The sequence below is a fragment of the Puma concolor genome, chromosome A3 (genome assembly GCF_028749965.1).
Source record: "Puma concolor isolate L17-30 chromosome A3, mPumCon1.1.hap2, whole genome shotgun sequence".
NCBI lineage: Eukaryota > Metazoa > Chordata > Mammalia > Carnivora > Felidae > Puma > Puma concolor.
The window spans coordinates 59,536,326-59,553,841 of record NC_141669.1 but is presented as its reverse complement, the minus strand read 5'-3'; the positions used below and the strand labels follow the sequence as shown (position 1 = coordinate 59,553,841).

Sequence of the window (17,516 nt, the reverse complement as noted above, 5' to 3'; positions counted from 1 at the left end):
CGAGCTGTCAGCACAGAGCCCGATGTGGGGCTGGAACCCGCCAACCCTCAGATCATGACCTGAGCTGAAGTCGGACATCTAACCGACTGAGCCACCCAGGCACCCCATGAAATCCCTTTACCTTTAACTGACAACCCACACATCTAGCACATGCTTTGTTAGGCTCTGCCCAATTTGGGAAAGTTCTGTGAAAGATAAATAAGAACCCCCCAAAGTACATACTGCCGAGTAACAAAGGAAAAACACCTGAATAATGCATTTGGTTTGATGTCATTGTTTATTGCTAAACTGAAATTCTTCATCATTAATATATTTACATTTCACAAAAGGTAAAATAATGGGCTACAAGTACCATATTTCATCTATGTTCTAACTTTCCATTAAACTAATAGACTTAAAAAATGGTCTTACGCCTTTTTTTTCTTCTCCTTCTTAACTACTAAAGGGCAAAAATGCACACTTTGAAAGAACCTTGTCAACACTTTCACTGTGGGGCACATTTCCTGGGGAATCTAGTTGCCATTTCTCCTGCTTCTACAGATCTTACTAATCATTGACCCTGACTATATTTTCATACATTAAAAAAAATAATAATTCTTCTGTGACAGATTTTGTTTCAAAACATCATTAATGATATTTGGGTATCTGCAAAGATTTAAAAGACAAGTGTATGACATTATGGGGCAAAATTTAAGAGTGGCTTGAGGGAACTCCAGTGGAAAAGTGGACAGTAAGTTACAAAATTTAAAACTTAAAATTTAAATTGCTAGGAGCAATTTTAGAAAGCTCTTGAACTAACCAGGAACACTAGCCTCTCTTGTTTAAAGAACTCAAAGAGAGGTTTGTTACTAACCAGTTATTCTGAAAAGTCCACCTCAGCCAGAAGCACATGGGCATGTGAACCGCTCTTGAAAAATGCGTGCAGAGAGCAATTCGTTTGTGTGTCTAGGACTCTGGCTCTGAGCCTAGAAGAACTGTTTTCCCACCCATTCACCTCTGGAATTTTTTATGATATTCTTATAATATCTTTATACTTGACAAGCAAATTGCTTCTACCTTGAAAGCAAGCAATTTAAAGAAGCTGACGTTAACAGACCCCCCCTCCCCCCCCTCAGGAATATAAATTTCGGAAAACAATAAGGTAGACATAGTATTATTTAGTAATCCATTGTAGTGAAACAAAAGAATTCTAGAAGAATACCTGAAGATAAAATGAATGTATCTTGTAACATCTAACTATGCACAGATATACACATAGCAAATAAGGGAACAGAAAAAAGGAAGAAGAATGAAAGAGAATTGTTTTATCTAAGCAGCAGCCTTATGGCTTTGGGAAGAAGGAAAGGCTGCTCTCAAACTATCTTAAGTGTATGTAAACAACAGCAAAATAGTCTTTCAGAAACCAGACCCACATGTGGAGCCATATGACTCCTAGTCACAGGAGCTGTGCTTGGCCAAATACCAGTGCCTGGACTAGGGCAGACTGAGGGCTAGGCCTCAACATTCTCAGGAAGGGGCAAGTACAGGGTCATCCCTGAGAGTGAGTGCCGCCTTAGATGTTGAGCCCTGAGCACTTCACTCACCTCATGCTCCATGATAACACTCATTACTTTTTCAAAGTAATGCCTTATACTTTATTTTATTTAAGTCATACAACAACCCTAGAAATTAGGTATATAATCACCCTCATTTTGCAGATGAGGAAACTGAAGCTCAGGGTCAAATGATTTACCCAGTTACTCCACTAGTGAGTAGGGTGTCAAGACTTGAATGTAGGCTTTCTCACTTCAGCCCTGGCATTCTTCCACTCAATGACCCACTCATGTGTCACTCAGGACAGTTTATCTCTGAATTCCAAAGGCATGCCTTCCAGCAAGCATCAAGGAAAATTTCAATATACAGTCTCATGACCACAAATGAAAAATACTTTGAAGACACAATAAACTTTCCATTTATTCATCCAACCTCTATTTAGAACCAGGACCACGAATTACATATTTATACCAAAAAAAAAAATCCTTAATCTACATAATATATGAATAAAAAGCCTGGCTTTTGAACGAGACTTAATTATATCCTAAAAATATCCACTCCATATTATCCAAACTCATGATATTCCCTACAAAACAAACAAACATCTAAATAAAATGTTGACATGGAGCTAATATGGCTCAGTGTTTTCTAATCCAACACTTTCACAAAGGGAAATACAGGATTCTGGTTACATATTGGCAGTTTTATTTAAATTATCTTAATATATTTTTATTAAAATACTAATCTAAAATTTTTTAACCTAAAACCACTTCATAATATACTATACAAAATGATATTTTTTTAATTCTTGGGAAGTGGAATTGTTCTGTGAAAATCAGTTCTTGAGTTAAAAAAAAAAGTGAAGAGTAGATTCAGTGCTTGTATTTTCTAGGTGAATAAATCGACCCAGCTAAGAGAAGTGGCCTGTCCAAGGTCACTCAGTTAGTGGCATGGCCAGACCAATTTCCCTGAACCTTGATACCTCCTGATAATACAGAAAGTTATTTCACTTTCATGCTAAAAACAAATAAGAAATGTTGCACAACTCAAATTTCTATTTTCCTAAACATGTGTAGTAACTTTTATCTACTGTTGAAGGCTTTCCCTCCTATCCCTTACCCCTGATTAAAGGGATACAGCATTTATAACGAATTTCTGCACAATATTTAGGTTCCCTATTCCATTATGTGCAATGAAAAAAATGCTATTAAAAAATAAAGATCACAAAGAGGAATACATAAATAAGAACTTTAAAAAAAAGAAAAGAAAAGAAAAGACTAGGTCTTACTCTTTCTCTGCTTTTTCCACTTTTTCTTTTTTTTCTTAGCAATGCTTATCTGTTTCTGGGGTACCAGCCTCTTGAATTGTTTGACAGGGGCCTCCTCCTCCAGGAACACATCTACATTGACATCATCTTCTTTCTTCTTCTTCCCCTCCTCTTCCTAGGATAGACCTGAAATGTTGTAACATTCCTGGCCACTCAGCAACACAGATCTAGAGCCAGCTTGAGAGCCAGCTCAGATCCTATCATGATAACCATGGCTAGGACAGAGGCCTGAAGTGGGGCGATGGTGATGGGCTTCTTCTTCTGGTCCTCTGGGGTTGCTGGGGCAGAATCCCCATGAGGTTCACTTCTTCTTGGGCTTTCTCCCACAAGCAAATCATACTAAGCAACAATTCACAGTCATGTGTCCCCTCTTTCTGGGGTTTGAAGGTCTAAGTCCACTTCTATTGGTTTAGCTCACAGCCCCAGAGCATGGCTGCTACCTCCTGTTTGGCTGTGCTGTTAGTGCTGCTGAGCCCGGATATGGAAGGCAGCAGAAATGAATATGATCTAACTTTTGTCTTTAGACAAGCTTGCAGTCTAATGAAGAATTCAGACATGTAATCCTATGGTATAGGTAAGTGAAAGAAAAGGGACTAGAGAGAGAAGGGTTAAGATATCAGAAGAAGGTCACAGGAAGACTGCTTGCTTGGTTTAAAGCAGAGTCTTATGCATGGACCAGTGGTGATTTTTTCGTTAAGACTATGGACAGCATTAAAGTGCAGGTAAACTGCAGAAATAGGTGGGGATGTTACATGGGCCTGTGAACCAAATCCCCACTCTCCAAGAAAAAATGAGGAAAGAAGGGAGCTAATTAAGGCTTCACGTTTTTGTTTTTATGGTGTATAGATCCTGTCACAAGAAAGTGCAAGCCAATTCCAAGAAACTTGAGAATATATGAAGAGAAGCTATTGTTATGCAATTTATCGCTATAATGGCATCATTTGGAGGGAAAAACAGAGCATTTAAAATATATAAAAAATGAACAAGATAAAAAGGTACGGAAACCCACAAAATAAAAGTGGGACATAAAGGGGAGTGCAATAACACCGAAAATGTAAAGTATAGAATGGGTACACACTCTGAAAGGGAAGAAAATGCAACAATTGGAGATCGTGCTTCAAATTTCACCCATCTGAGAGGAAAGAGCAAATTCTGCTAAAGAAAGGTGAATTGTAAGTGAAATATCTTTCCAGAAGATATAAGGAAGGATCATCAGTGGAATGTAAGGACTGAGGATCTAAAAAGTATGATAGGAAATTATCAAAGGACTATTAAAGGAGATGTATATTTATAAAAGAATAAATAATGGTATTTATATACCATTTATATATCATTTAATAATGAGTATTAAAATAATCTTTCAAAGCCTACAGGTAATAAAAGAATAAGTATAATAAATACAGTTTATATTAAATATAATATAAAACAGAAATATCTTACAAAACATTTAAAAAACAATGGTTCTACAATAAAAATGTTCAGAATAGGGACAGCAACTACCACTGCATGGGCTATAACTAAATATTTTTGGAGTCACTTAGCAAAGATTAGGGGAAAGGAAGAAGTAGATTATAGTTTTAAAGAAAATATATATGGGTCTTATTCAGAAAAAGGAGATAGATGAAGAAAAAAGTCAGCATCTTAAAAATAAAGACTCAGAAAACAGAACAGAAACATAAAGAACTATGTATATACAAAAAGTCAGAAGAATTGGTCATATTTGGGTAAAAGATATTAGAAAGAGTAGAGTAAAGCAAACAGAGTCAGAGAAATACCAAGAGAAATCCACAGCACTTATAAGAAATGGAATGTTTTTGCTCTCATTATGGATGAACAATTTTAAATAAGTGTAAAACATAAGTACAGTTAGAAATAAAACATGAAGAATAAATGAGCTAATGAGGGTAAATGTGCTTGAGAAATTATAAGCCAATATACAAATAAAAGGTTTTATTTCACTCTAATGTAATAGCTGTGGGCATTCATCTTCAGTCCAGAGGAATAGGGAAGAAGCATTTAGCAGATCTCTTGCTCAGTTACCATAAAACCTATGACCCCTGAGAGCAAGTATGCTGAAGACTGTGCTTCTCAGTGACTACCATCTTTCTCCTCTTGAATGCTGGCTAGACAAAACCTCTGGAAAACCTCCTTGTTGAGCAATCTTCAACTGGTATTTTTTAACACTGAGATACAATTCACATACCATACTAGTCACCCCTTTTAAAAGTGTACAATTTAGTGGTTTTTAGTACATTCACAAAGTTAGGCAACCATCACGACTCTAATTCCAAACATTTTCATCACTTCAAAATATAAACCCCATAGCCATCAGCCGTCACTCTCATTTCCTCTTCCTCCAGCCGCTGGCAGCCAATAAGCTACCTTCTGTCTCCATGGATTTGCCTGTTCTGGAGATTTCATATAAATGGAATCATACAATATGTGGTTTTGGTGCCTGGCTTCTTTCACTAAACATAATGTTTTCAAGGTTCATTCATGTCGTAGCATTTACCAGACCTGTTTATGACTGAATAGTATTCCATTGTATAGGTATGCCACATTTCAACCATTCATAAGTGGATGGGCATTTCCAATTATTACTACTTTTTCAAGTTTGTTGATATTTGGTAATTATTTTTACATGCACATAGGTATATTTCAAGTATGTGGTGTGGAGTTCTGAAGATTAATTTCAAGATACAAAACTGTCTAAAAATTGGCAAACATCATACAAAGAAAGTACAGAAGTGAATAATGTGGTTTATATATGTTACGTTATATATTTTGTAGATATGTATATTTATATAAATATATAGCCACTTTAACATATATGTGTGTCTATACGTATTATGAGCACTGTCTTGTGACTGGTCATCTGACTGTTTCCACTTGGGTGCAGATTTTCCATTCAGTGGCTACTCTTTGCCCCTTTCTCCCCCAAAACCAAGGTCATGACTTTTCTCGATGGCCCACATGTAGCAGTCTTTAAGTAAATTCTTCACCTCACTGGATTAAAACTTGTATGTACCATCCACAGAGTTAGTGTTGATCTTTCTCATAGAGTTGCATCAGCTTTAACAAACATTTGAACATCACAGTACACAAATCATGTGAACCTAAACCACTTTTGGAAGCTGACTGCAGCACAGCTTGAAGGCAGGGAACTGGATATTACTTGCTACATCTGTAGTTTAAGTTATTGTACCTTTCTCATTCTTCTTTTTTTCCTATTTTTTCTCACTGAAACCAGACAAGCTGAGAAATTATGAGATGAAGAGAGAGATAACAAATAAGTGGAGAAATTCATAATTTAAAAAGTGCCCCATGGGGCGCCTGGGTGGCGCAGTCGGTTAAGCGTCCGGCTTCAGCCAGGTCACGATCTCGCGGTCCGTGAGTTCGAGCCCCGCGTCGGGCTCTGGGCTGATGGCTCAGAGCCTGGAGCCTGTTTCCAATTCTGTGTCTCCCTCTCTCTCTGCCCCTCCCCCGTTCATGCTCTGTCTCTCTCTGTCCCAACAATAAATAAAAACGTTGAAAAAAAAATTAAAAAAAAAAAAAAAAGTGCCCCATGAGTGGCTTTAACTGGGTTGAAGGAGTTTGGATAAGTTCAAATTTCCATGGTATCTCTGATACTACTTATTCATTGAACAACCCTTTGTGGAAAAACCACTATGTGCCAGGTACCTTGAGGAGTATAAATATGGAACAGATATTCTCTGACTTCACGAAACTGATTATCTAGTGAGAAAGATAAGATATGAACATAAATATCTATAATATAGAGTACAAAGTGATAACCGCTATGAAAGAGATGCAGATAAGTTGCCGTAAGAGTTCAGAAAAAAAGAGGTTGTCTGCAGCTGAAAAAGACCAAGAAAAGCTGGGAGCAGGATCTTGGCCTTAAATGTTAAGAATAGGTAGAATAGGGGCGCCTGGGTGGCGCAGTCGGTTGGGCGTCCGACTTCAGCCAGGTCACGATCTCGCGGTCCGTGAGTTCGAGCCCCGCGTCGGGCTCTGGGCTGATGACTCGGAGCCTGGAGCCTGTTTCCGATTCTGTGTCTCCCTCTCTCTGTGCCCCTCCCCCGTTCATGCTCTGTCTCTCTCTGTCCCAAAAATAGATAAACATTGAAAAAAAAAAATTAAAAAAAAAAAAAGAATAGGTAGAATATGAACAGGTGGAAACGAGAAGCAAGAACCACAGGGACAAAGGCACCGGGCCAGAACGTTTGTGGACATGTAAAGAAAGAGGAAGAAGCTTGAAAGTCTGTGGTAAATGGAGTAATGGGCCACAGGGTTGGGAAGCTAGGTTGAGTCAGATGGTAAAGGAAGGACTTTGGCTACCTTGAGTTTGTTTTATACGGTGGTGAACAGAGACCTATTAAGGTTTTTGAGTAGGAAAGTAATGTGAGAAAAACTGTACTTGGGAATAATCAGTTAACCCACATATAAAATCATGTAAAAAAGGGAAGGGAAGGGAAGGGAAGGGAAGGGAAGGGAAGGGAAGGGAAGGGAAGGGAAGGGAAGGGAAGGGAAGGGAAGGGAAGGGAAAGGTAGGAGCCAGAAGGAGGAGCATCAAGGAAAGAAGCATCATGAACGGAATTGAATAAATGTTTCATATTCCTGTTAGCAATTTGTATTCCAGGAAACTAAATTCTGTAAAGTTAATACAGAAACAAGCCTTCGATTGACTGGTAACAATATCGGTCACTTGTACCCAAAGGTACACAGAAAATTACTCCAGCTCTTTATAAAGAAGAAATCTGTAATATCAATAGCCTCTGAGAGTCCTCTCACAGCAAAACTTCCTTTCAGATACTTGATCCATCATTAGGATTCTGCAAGGAGAGTTCTCTTAATCTACAGGTTAAGGAACGCAGAATTCTACCTACAGAACTCTGCGCTGATCATAGAACTCCATCCCATTTGCCTACCTCCAATTTGACCAATAGTTAAACTGAGCCCCATCATAGAAACTGACTTCTCTGGGGAGACATGGCTGGTTAAGGGTCACATCTCCTGATCTACTGTAGATGCTCTGGGTTGGTTAGAACTAAAGTATCAAGCTAAAGTGACTCTTTTAGTTTGCTTGGGCTTAACAAGTTGGTTTCAAATAAATGGAAAGCAAGGGGGGGGGCGGGAAGTATGGCTCTACTAGAAAATTAAAAATCTGCAAGGTATTGCTATCTCGTTGGAATACTGACATACCACATGCCTTGCTCATTAGGTATCATAAAACACCAAGTTAAATGCAGTGTAGCAACTGCTTGACCCTTTTTGGAAAATTCTGGTTAACTCGGGGGAAATTCCTTAGGTCTTACCAACACTTGTGGTCTCCAAACTCCCAAACGTGTGTGTGTGAGAGAGAGACAGAGAGAGAGAGAGAGAGAGAGAGAGTGTAGAATAACAAATATGTTTTTAATAAACTTCAGTTTGGGATTTCAGAAAGTAATGGAAAATCTGCAGGCTATAAGCATTACAGAAATGAAAGAAAAGGGCATCAATCTCTCAAAATTCTGGCAGGAAAGGAGTGGCTGCTTCCAAAGTCCTTTTTCCTTAGCAATAAGCTGGCCACTGGTGCCAAAGAATAGCTCATCAGCAATGTTGTTTCATTTTATAGGGATGTTTTGAGACAGGGGAAAAAATTAGGAATGTGTGCTGGGATTTTTTTAAACCTCATGTCCCAAAGCCTATAATAATCTTCCTGCTTTTTATTTTAAAAAAGGAAACCAAATGTTCAAAATCTGATACTTGTGTCTACCATGTTCACTGCAGGCACATTACCTTAACTTTATCACAAGAAGCAACATGTAGTTCTTTAAATGTTGCCAAGACAGAAAAACAAAAAGTCATAGATTCCCTTAAGGATTCCATGTTTTCCTATGTGTAATTTATGTTACACATAGTAACAACCACAGCTACAAAAATCTTATTTCCCTGTCTCTGCTGGGGGGATATCCTCTACCTCCACTAGGTCAAGGTGCTCAGGGATGTGTGCCTGGGTGCTCCAAGAACAGTTCTCTCAGCTGCCAAACTGTGTTCACAATTCTCCTTACCTGATACAAGCAGCTAGCTGCTGCCAGTCCTCCAAGCCGTGTCATCACTGCCCACCAAAGGTACCACCGCCATTGTTGCAGCTGCTGACATGTGCAAGAGGTCCAACTTTCAGGGCATCAGAAGTGTTGAGGGTCCTGGTGCCAACACTGCTGCCGTCCTCATGTCCTAAGAAGATGAGCAAAAAATAGTTCCTTTAGCCTTTACTAGGTCTTATATTACAGCCACCCTGGAGTCACAGGGCTCAGGGACAGATTAGGTAGATGTTCAACAGCTATTTGTTGAAAGAATGAAGGAGTCCACCAGGCTGGGCTACAAACAATCTAAGTGGAAGACACCATGTTGTACACAGACACGTTCAATCTCATCTGTTTGCCCTTAATGCAACCTCTGTACCTTGGTTCTTTCTTCCACTTGGGATTAGTTCCTGGAGCAACCTGACTTGTCTTATAAATAGAATTCCAGAAGGCCTATCACAATCAGACCCTAGGTATGCCTAGATAGGTCTCAGTCCTGGGGAGAATAAAACTTAATTTCAACATACCATCTGTCTTTATCTTAGAAACGGGAAATACAGAACTGATAGAATTATACAAATTCATTTGATTCTCATCAGGAGCTATAAATTGGTAGCTTATGGTCAAATCTGGCCAGAAGATTTTTTTTTTTAAATCCACATATTTAAAAAAAAAAAAGAGAGAGAAAGAGAATACATCTAGATTGGTGGTTCTCATACAGGAACATGGATCAGAATCAAGCTTGTTAAAACTCAGATTACTGGGCTCCACCCCCACAGTTTCTGACTCAGTAGATCTGGGGTGGGGCCCAATACTAGTTCCTGATGTGTCTGGTCTGAACCTACTCTGGTTCTCGGTTAGGGGTTGTCGTTCTATAGTTTTTCCAGACCTCACCACCAAATACCACTGTATTTCATCTGGCCTGCTTTACTCATTTGCATTACCTGCCTGGCCCTTGGGTTTGAAAGCTCTGTGAATCTTAATATTTCCGATGAAAACCTCTTTACAGCCCGACTCACAGACATGATTGTATTACCCACATTGTTTCATTTATAATACTTGGTGTATCTACAATCTCACAACAAAATGTTCAGTAAATGTTTTTGGTTTTGTTTTGTTTTTACTCAGGGTCTATTATTATTACTATTAATTATTATTATTATTACTATGATGGCTACTATTGACAGTTGATTGTTCTTGAGATTACCACCACCTCCTCCCCATGCATATAGATTTGCTTGAGATCGGCTCAATCCAGAAGTGGAAAATGCTTATGACAAATGACAAAGCAATTTAGTTTTGTCTATTTGTTTTACCATGTCACTTTTAGATATAAATGGCTATTTTTCAAGCATATATGTATTTATATTTTTAACCTGTACCTTTGTTAAAAACCAAATGTTGTCTGAATATCAAATAATGATCATAGTCATTAGTCTGGCATAGTAATAAGTGAGGACAATTTAAACAAGTCATAAAGAATAAACATACACGTTTTACTTTTTTAACTTACTGAAGTATAACAGATAAACAGAAAGGTACATACATTATAAGTGTGCAGTTCAATGAGTTTTCACAAACTGAACTCATGTATCTAACCAGCACCTAGGGCAATAAATAAAGCATTACCAGCTCCCAGAAACTCTTTCATGCTCCTTTTCATAATTTTAACCCTGAGGGTAACCACTTTCCTAATTTCAGACATCATAGTTTCATTTTGCCTGCTTTTATAATTTATCTAATGGCCTGCATGTGTCTGGCTGATCCACATTATGTTCATGAGATTTGTGCACATCGTTGTATACAGTTGTAATTTGTTTATTCTCATTGCTGTACAGTATTCCATTATACAATACTATAATTTACCCATTTTACCATTGATCAGCATTTGGGTCATTTACATTTTGAGGCTATTACAAAAAAGTGCTGCTACAAACATTCTCATATATGTCTTTTGCTGCACATATCTGTGCATTTTTGTTGAATATATACCTAGGAGTAGAATGGCTGGGTCATAGGGCATGTGCATATTTAGCTTTAAAAGATACTGCCAAACAGATTACTCAAGTGTTTTTACAATTCATAGTTCCACTAGAAACATATGAAAGTTCAAATTTCTCCACATTCTCACCAACACTCTGAATTTCACTTGTCATTTAAAAGAACAATAGGCTTGCCTGGATTTAAGTCATTGGTGTTTTCATTTGATTTGCATACATCTTGAGTTCACTGTACAGCTTCTATCACTTTCAGGGAATTGAGGAATAAATCTTTCTTTAATAAATGATTGTGCTTCAGAACCAATTTGTAAATAGATACCTTAAGTTAGTGAATTTGCTATCTAAGTGGATTTCCCTCTTGTCATGTATTATCTACTGTTTGTTTTTAAGCCACAAAGTATATTCTTTATGGGAAGATCTGGTTATTCTCTATGTTTGCAGCCATAATATAAATGTGTAACCCACAGTACTCCTCATTTGGTGACTGGCAGCTGTTTGTAGTAACCTTTCCAGCAGGTGATGATTTTCTTCGAACCCAATTTCTAGAAGTTCAAGATCTCAATCTAAGAAGTCAGAGATTTCTGGATGCTGTCTTTCCACAGGGAAGGAAGTTGGCATTTTCTGGCCAAAGGTCAACTCTAATGATCAGTAACGGGTTTCTCATATTATGCAACCCCTCTTACTTTGCTATAAGCTGATCCTTCAAAGAGACTGAGACAAAGGGGCATCTGGATAGCTCAGTTGGTTAAAGCACCTGACTCTTGATTTTGGCTCAGGTCATGATCTTGAGGTTCATGGGATCGAGGCCTACTTCAGGCTCTGTGATGACACCATGGAGACTATTTGGGATTCTCTCCCTCTCTCTGCCCCTCCCCAGAGGGTGCACCTTCTCTCTCTCTCTCTCTCTGTCTCTCAAAATAAGTAAATTAAAAAAGAACAATAAACAAACAACCACTGAGAGAAAACACTTAATAGGGACACCTTTTGGGATGCCATCAAGGACTACAGAAAAGGTCTCAGTCCTGTGGGACTCTCTGTTTCTCCCCACCATGCCCACAGGCTGGTTTTCTTTCTAGAATCTTTGATAGCAAATTTTTTATTTAATTTTTCAATTACACTGGAAATGGCCTTAGCAGAATCAAGGTTTATTTGTATTTCACTGTACTGTTTATTTATTTTGTTTGCCTAATTTGGGTGATTTCTGGCTTTGATACATTACATCTTTTTTTTAAAGTTTATTTAGTGATAACTTTTTTTTTTAATTTTTTTTTTCAACATTTATTTATTTTTGGGACAGAGAGAGACAGAGCATGAACGGGGGAGGGGCAGAGAGAGAGGGAGACACAGAATCGGAAGCAGGCTCCAGGCTCTGAGCCATCAGCCCAGAGCCCGACATGGGGCTCGAACTCACGGACCGTGAGATCGTGACCTGGCTGAAGTCGGACGCTTAACCAACTGCGCCACCCAGGCGCCCCAGTGATAACTTTTTTTAATGTCTATTTATTTTTAAGAGAAAGAGAGAGAGAGAGAGAGTGCACGTGTGAGCATGAGCGGGAGAGGGGAAGAGATTGAGGGAGACACAGAACCCCAAGCTGACTCCAGACTGAGCTGTCAGCACAGACCTCAATGTGGGGCCTGAACTGGTGAACTGTGAGATCATGACCTGAGCTGAAGTCAGTCATTTAACTGACTGAGCCACCCAGGTGCCCTTTAAGTGTATTTACTTATTTATTTTGAGAAAGAGAGCGTGCGTGAGCAAGTAGGTTGGGGGCAAGAAAGAGGGAGAGAAAGAATCTTAAGCAGGCTCCATATTCAGTTTGGAGCTCAATGCAGGACTAAATTTCACAACCAGGAGATCACGACCCAAACAGAAATCAAGAATCTGTCACTCAACCCACTGATACATTGCATCTTAAATTTTGTTGGTTCACCTGGGTAATTATAATATTTACACAATTTTTCTCATAATATTTAAGGGCTTACCAGTATAACTTCTCATTTCATATTTGTCGCTTTTAACAAGAGCTAGATAAGTGGAAAATCATTATTTTGTATGATTTTATTAAAGAATAACAACTTCAATATTTTTTTAAAAAGATACATACTCATTTAAAAAATTCAAGCAATTAAGAAAAGCACAAAAAATAAAGCAAAAAATACTTTTGGGGTGCCTGCGTGGCTGGGTCAGTTGAGCATCCAACACTTGGTTTAAGTTCACAGTTTGTGAGTTGGAGCCCCGCTTCGGGCTCTGCACAGACAGTGCAGAGCCTACTTGGGATTCTGTCTTTTCTTCTCTCTCTGCCCCTCCCCAACTTGCTCTCTATCTCTCTCTCTCAAAGTAAATTAAAAAAAAACTTAAAAAAAATACTTCTTACCATTCAGAAATAACCATCGTTAACCTTAAGTGAATATTATTCCAGACATCTCTCTATGCCTCTATACTGATGAAAGTTTAGATAAACAGAAAGATAAATGATGTATTATAATTGGATCATACATCATCTGGTGATTAATAAAAAATTATGAGTTCATTTTAACAAAAGAAAAGCAAGCTAAGGTAGAATAACTATAGATAGAATTTTCATCACATTTCAGGCATATTTAAGAGATTGTATTAATGAGTGCTTGGGCTTGTCTGAGTCCTGATCTCTAACTCTTGGCTACACCTAGAGGAATGTCTTGATTGCATGTGCAGCAGTATTAGTCTCCCCAGTCTCTAATAGTTCATCTTGTAGTAACATGTGTGTAACATATGTGTAATGTGTGTTTTTGTCAGCAGCCTGTATAAAGATAAAATGGAAATAAATAAAAAAGGGAAAGAATAGCAAAGAAGGCAGGAAAGGATGGAAGGAAGGGAGGGAGAAAAAGAGGGATGAAAGTTGCTATTTCAATGTCTTTATTCCAGTTTGTCATTTTAGTGGTCCTCCATTAAAGTGCCATGTAACTTGCACATGATGCCCACTGAGCATTACAGGGAGCACCCAGTATTTGGTTAAACAGGTCTGGCCTTCCTACTCCATTATGGAATAGGTCCAAAGGACCATTATGGTACTGTCACATCAGAGCTTATGGTGACCTGCCTGATCCAAATCCTCTCAATAAAGAAACTTTAGTAGTTTGCACTAAAAGTCTAGTTTTGTTCAGTTTATTTTATGCAGACTCTTATTGTGATGAAGCTTTTATCCACAAAATGCTAATGAGATTATCTTTAGATTATCAACACAAAATTCCAGAGCAGTGGTAACTAACAAAGAAGACCCATACAAAGTGACACAAAAATGCTGATGGATTGTTTATTGTATGCTCTGCACAATGCCACAGACCTTGACCTTGTAGAATGTCTGGATAATTACCAAGTGGCACCAGGGAAACTATACTCAGTACTTGCATTAACAACACAGAACACAATGTTATCAATTGCATCTCATTGACTAGATTCTAAAGAATCTAAGAATGCTGTAATTGAAAATAAACTGAAAATTTAATAAGAAAGGCCAAGGTGACCCAGGTGAATGGGGGAAGAGAACTAACACTTCTTGAGCTTTTATTTTTATGCTAAGTAGTTTGTTTACATTCTTTTAATATTCAAATGACCCTATGGAATTGATGTTGTTTGTAGTTTTCCTGTTACAGAGGAGTAGCCAGGCTAAGAGGGGTTGATATTGAGAGGGCCTAGAATTTACATCTCCATCTGTCCAACTCCAGTACTTTTTCTCCTCAATTGTTCTCCCTGCCTGCAAGTTGTTATCCAACAAAATTTCAAGCTATATGCTAAATGAAGCTTGGTGGGAGATGGTATGTGCAGCCCGTTACATGGCTCCCCTATTTCATCATTTCTCAGAACATCAGACCCAACTACTTCAGTAAGGTCCTCAAAGTTCTTTCAGAGTCACGCCTAACGCTAAATGGATTTGGTTACTGCCTGTCCTTGCCACCTGATGCTGCCAGGGGAAGTGGAAGAACAGCTGTGGGAAAGACTTACTAATTTCTTTGAATAGTTTGTGACATTATCTAAACTTTAGATTCTAAAGCAATTTGTTGATATCACAGGTGCTTTTTTCCTTAATATATCATGATATACCTGGAAACGAGAGAATAGGATTTTAAGAAAATCATTTTGTTAGTATTGTGTAGACTTCTCAAATAATGTATATGAAATGTAATCCCAAGTTATGAATACTTGCATGACAGTTCACGGAATTAAGAGGGAGCTCTATTTGAAAGGTCATGTACACAGTTGAGCAACTTGTTATCATGTGATCTTATCACATCGTAGCCCTTGTGATACCAAAAGCTTTTTTTCTTTCTTTCTTTCTTTCTTTCTTTCTTTCTTTCTTTCTTTCTTTCTTTCTTTCTTCCTTCCTTCCTTCCTTCCTTCCTTCCTTCCTTCCTTCCTTCCTTCTTTCTTTCCTTCCTTCCTTCCTTCCTTCCTTCCTTCCTTCCTTCCTTCCTTCCTTCCTTCCTTCAATCATGAGCTGCTTAAAGGTAAAAACAGTCTATGTAACCTTCCTATATTTCTTACAATTTTACTATCATGGAAAATTAACTTAAAATTCATTCACTGCTTATCACTCTTTGTGATTTAACTATCTCTCTAAAAAAATCCTTGGGTAGAAATCAGATAACTTAATGCAAAAAACAGAGGTAGTTTTGATTAAGTGTAATAAGCCAGTTGATAGCAGGGACAACTGTATATCATGCTCTGAAAAAAATCATTGATTTCTCTAATCTATAGTCACAATATGTTCCAGATGGATGAATGGCAGGGATGGTGGGTTTTATTCTATACAGAGGGTTTTATTCTGTAACTGGAGAAATGGAGATAGAGATGTGATATGCTGAAGTCATCGTGCTCTTGGACACATAACGCTTTTATGTGCATTCACTTTGTCTCTAGACAGAACACCTATACTCTATTGATTAAGATTAAATAGACTTCTTCATCATTTCTAATTTGTGCTCTAATCTGAAAGCTCAGTGGCCATGTGGAACCTCTCCTCCTGCTCCTGGGCTTTCTTTTATGCTGGCCTGTGGTTGGGAATGGTTCTTCATTCTTTTTTTTTTTGGTTTTAATTTACTAAAATACTCAATTTACTAAAATTACTAAGACTCAGAACTAAACCACCTTAGAATTGCTGCCATCAAAGCAATTGGATACCATTCTATGAATGATTATATTCATTAATTGTTACACTATTCAGACTTCTTTCCATGTTGAAACAAATTAGTCAGACCCAGGCACACAGGATTCAGACCCACCCTGAAGTCTCTCATATATTGAAGTAAATCATTAAGTTGTAATTGCTTTAGAGAAACAACAACAACAACAAAGAAACTAAAACAAACAGCCTGCGTCCTAAAGAGAAATTAATTTACAATCACATTTTTCTAAGTATGGTTCTTCCAGTTTTTTTCTCCCTTGAGAAATCTTCTGCATGATTCTCCCCTTTTGGCTCCACAGCCTAAACAACCCAGAGAAAACCCTCTGATTATAGAAACTTTCCATGTGGTGAGATTTTAGGTCCCCCTATCCTCAAACCACCCCCACATCCTGCACAAATAGTTTCACCATCTGTCTATAATACTGCCTGAAATTCCATCATTAAATATATGCCTCCAGTTAAATATACCCGCTTATTTTAAAAATCATAGTCACTTCATTGAACATTCTCATAAACCTAACACAATTATTTAAATTGTCTTAACTATCTCTGATGTTTTCAATGCTTCTGCAGATATTTTTAATCATACAGATAGCATATGAATGCATGTTTAGTTCTCATTGTTTATTTGATGTTATTTAATATATCCATATACCAATACAAGGCATATATTTATCACGTTATTTTTATTGCCCATGTACTCTACTTTAGTAATTTACAAAAAAAAAGCGTTAATTGTTTCAAGTTTTGTTTTCATAAATATTTCTGTGTTAAAAATTATTGCACATGGGGCATGTGGGTGGCTCTGTAGGTTAAGCGTCTGACACTTGGTTTTGACTCAGGTCACGATCTCACAGTTCATGGGATCCGGCCCCACATCAGGCTCTGTGCTGACAGCACAGAGTCTGCTAGTGATTCTCTCCCATTCTCTCTGCCCTTCCCCAGCTTGCGCTCACATATGCTCGCTCTCTCTCTCTCTTTTGCTGCTTCAAAATAAATAAATAAACAAACAACAAAAGTTTAAACATTATTGCACACATTGGCTTTGATTCTTTTTATTTTCTTAAATAACCTTAAATTCCCCAAAGTAGAAATCCTGAGTCAAAGAATGACAATACTTTATTTTTTTCTGACCTATTTTTAAAAATTTATTTATTGTTTAATTTACCTCCAAGTTAGTTAGCATATGGTGCAACAATGATTTCAGGAGTAGATTCCTTAATGCCCCTTACCCATTTAGCCAATCCCCCCCTCACAACCCCTCCAGCAACCCTGTTTGTTCTCTATATTTAACAACCTTTTATGTTTTCTCCTCCTCCATGTTTTTTTATTATTTTTGCTTCCTTTCCCTTATGTTCATCTGTTTTATATCTTAAATTCCTCATATGAGTGAAGTCATATGATAGTTGTCCTTCTCTGACTGACTCAT

General features: G+C 37.8%; 1 long non-coding RNA gene and 1 pseudogene across 2 annotated transcripts in view; both read right to left on the bottom strand.

Moving 5' to 3' along the window:
• LOC147582483 (uncharacterized) overlaps window positions 1-17,516 on the bottom strand; it is a 125,025-nt gene that overhangs the window by 9,289 nt on the left and 98,220 nt on the right. For both annotated transcript variants that reach the window (XR_015249180.1, XR_015249179.1), the window contains exon 2: window positions 8,911-9,076. This is a non-coding gene — a long non-coding RNA (uncharacterized LOC147582483). The remainder of the gene's footprint in view (window positions 1-8,910; window positions 9,077-17,516) is intronic.
• On the bottom strand, window positions 1,119-6,381 carry LOC147582484 (nucleoplasmin-2 pseudogene; annotated as a pseudogene).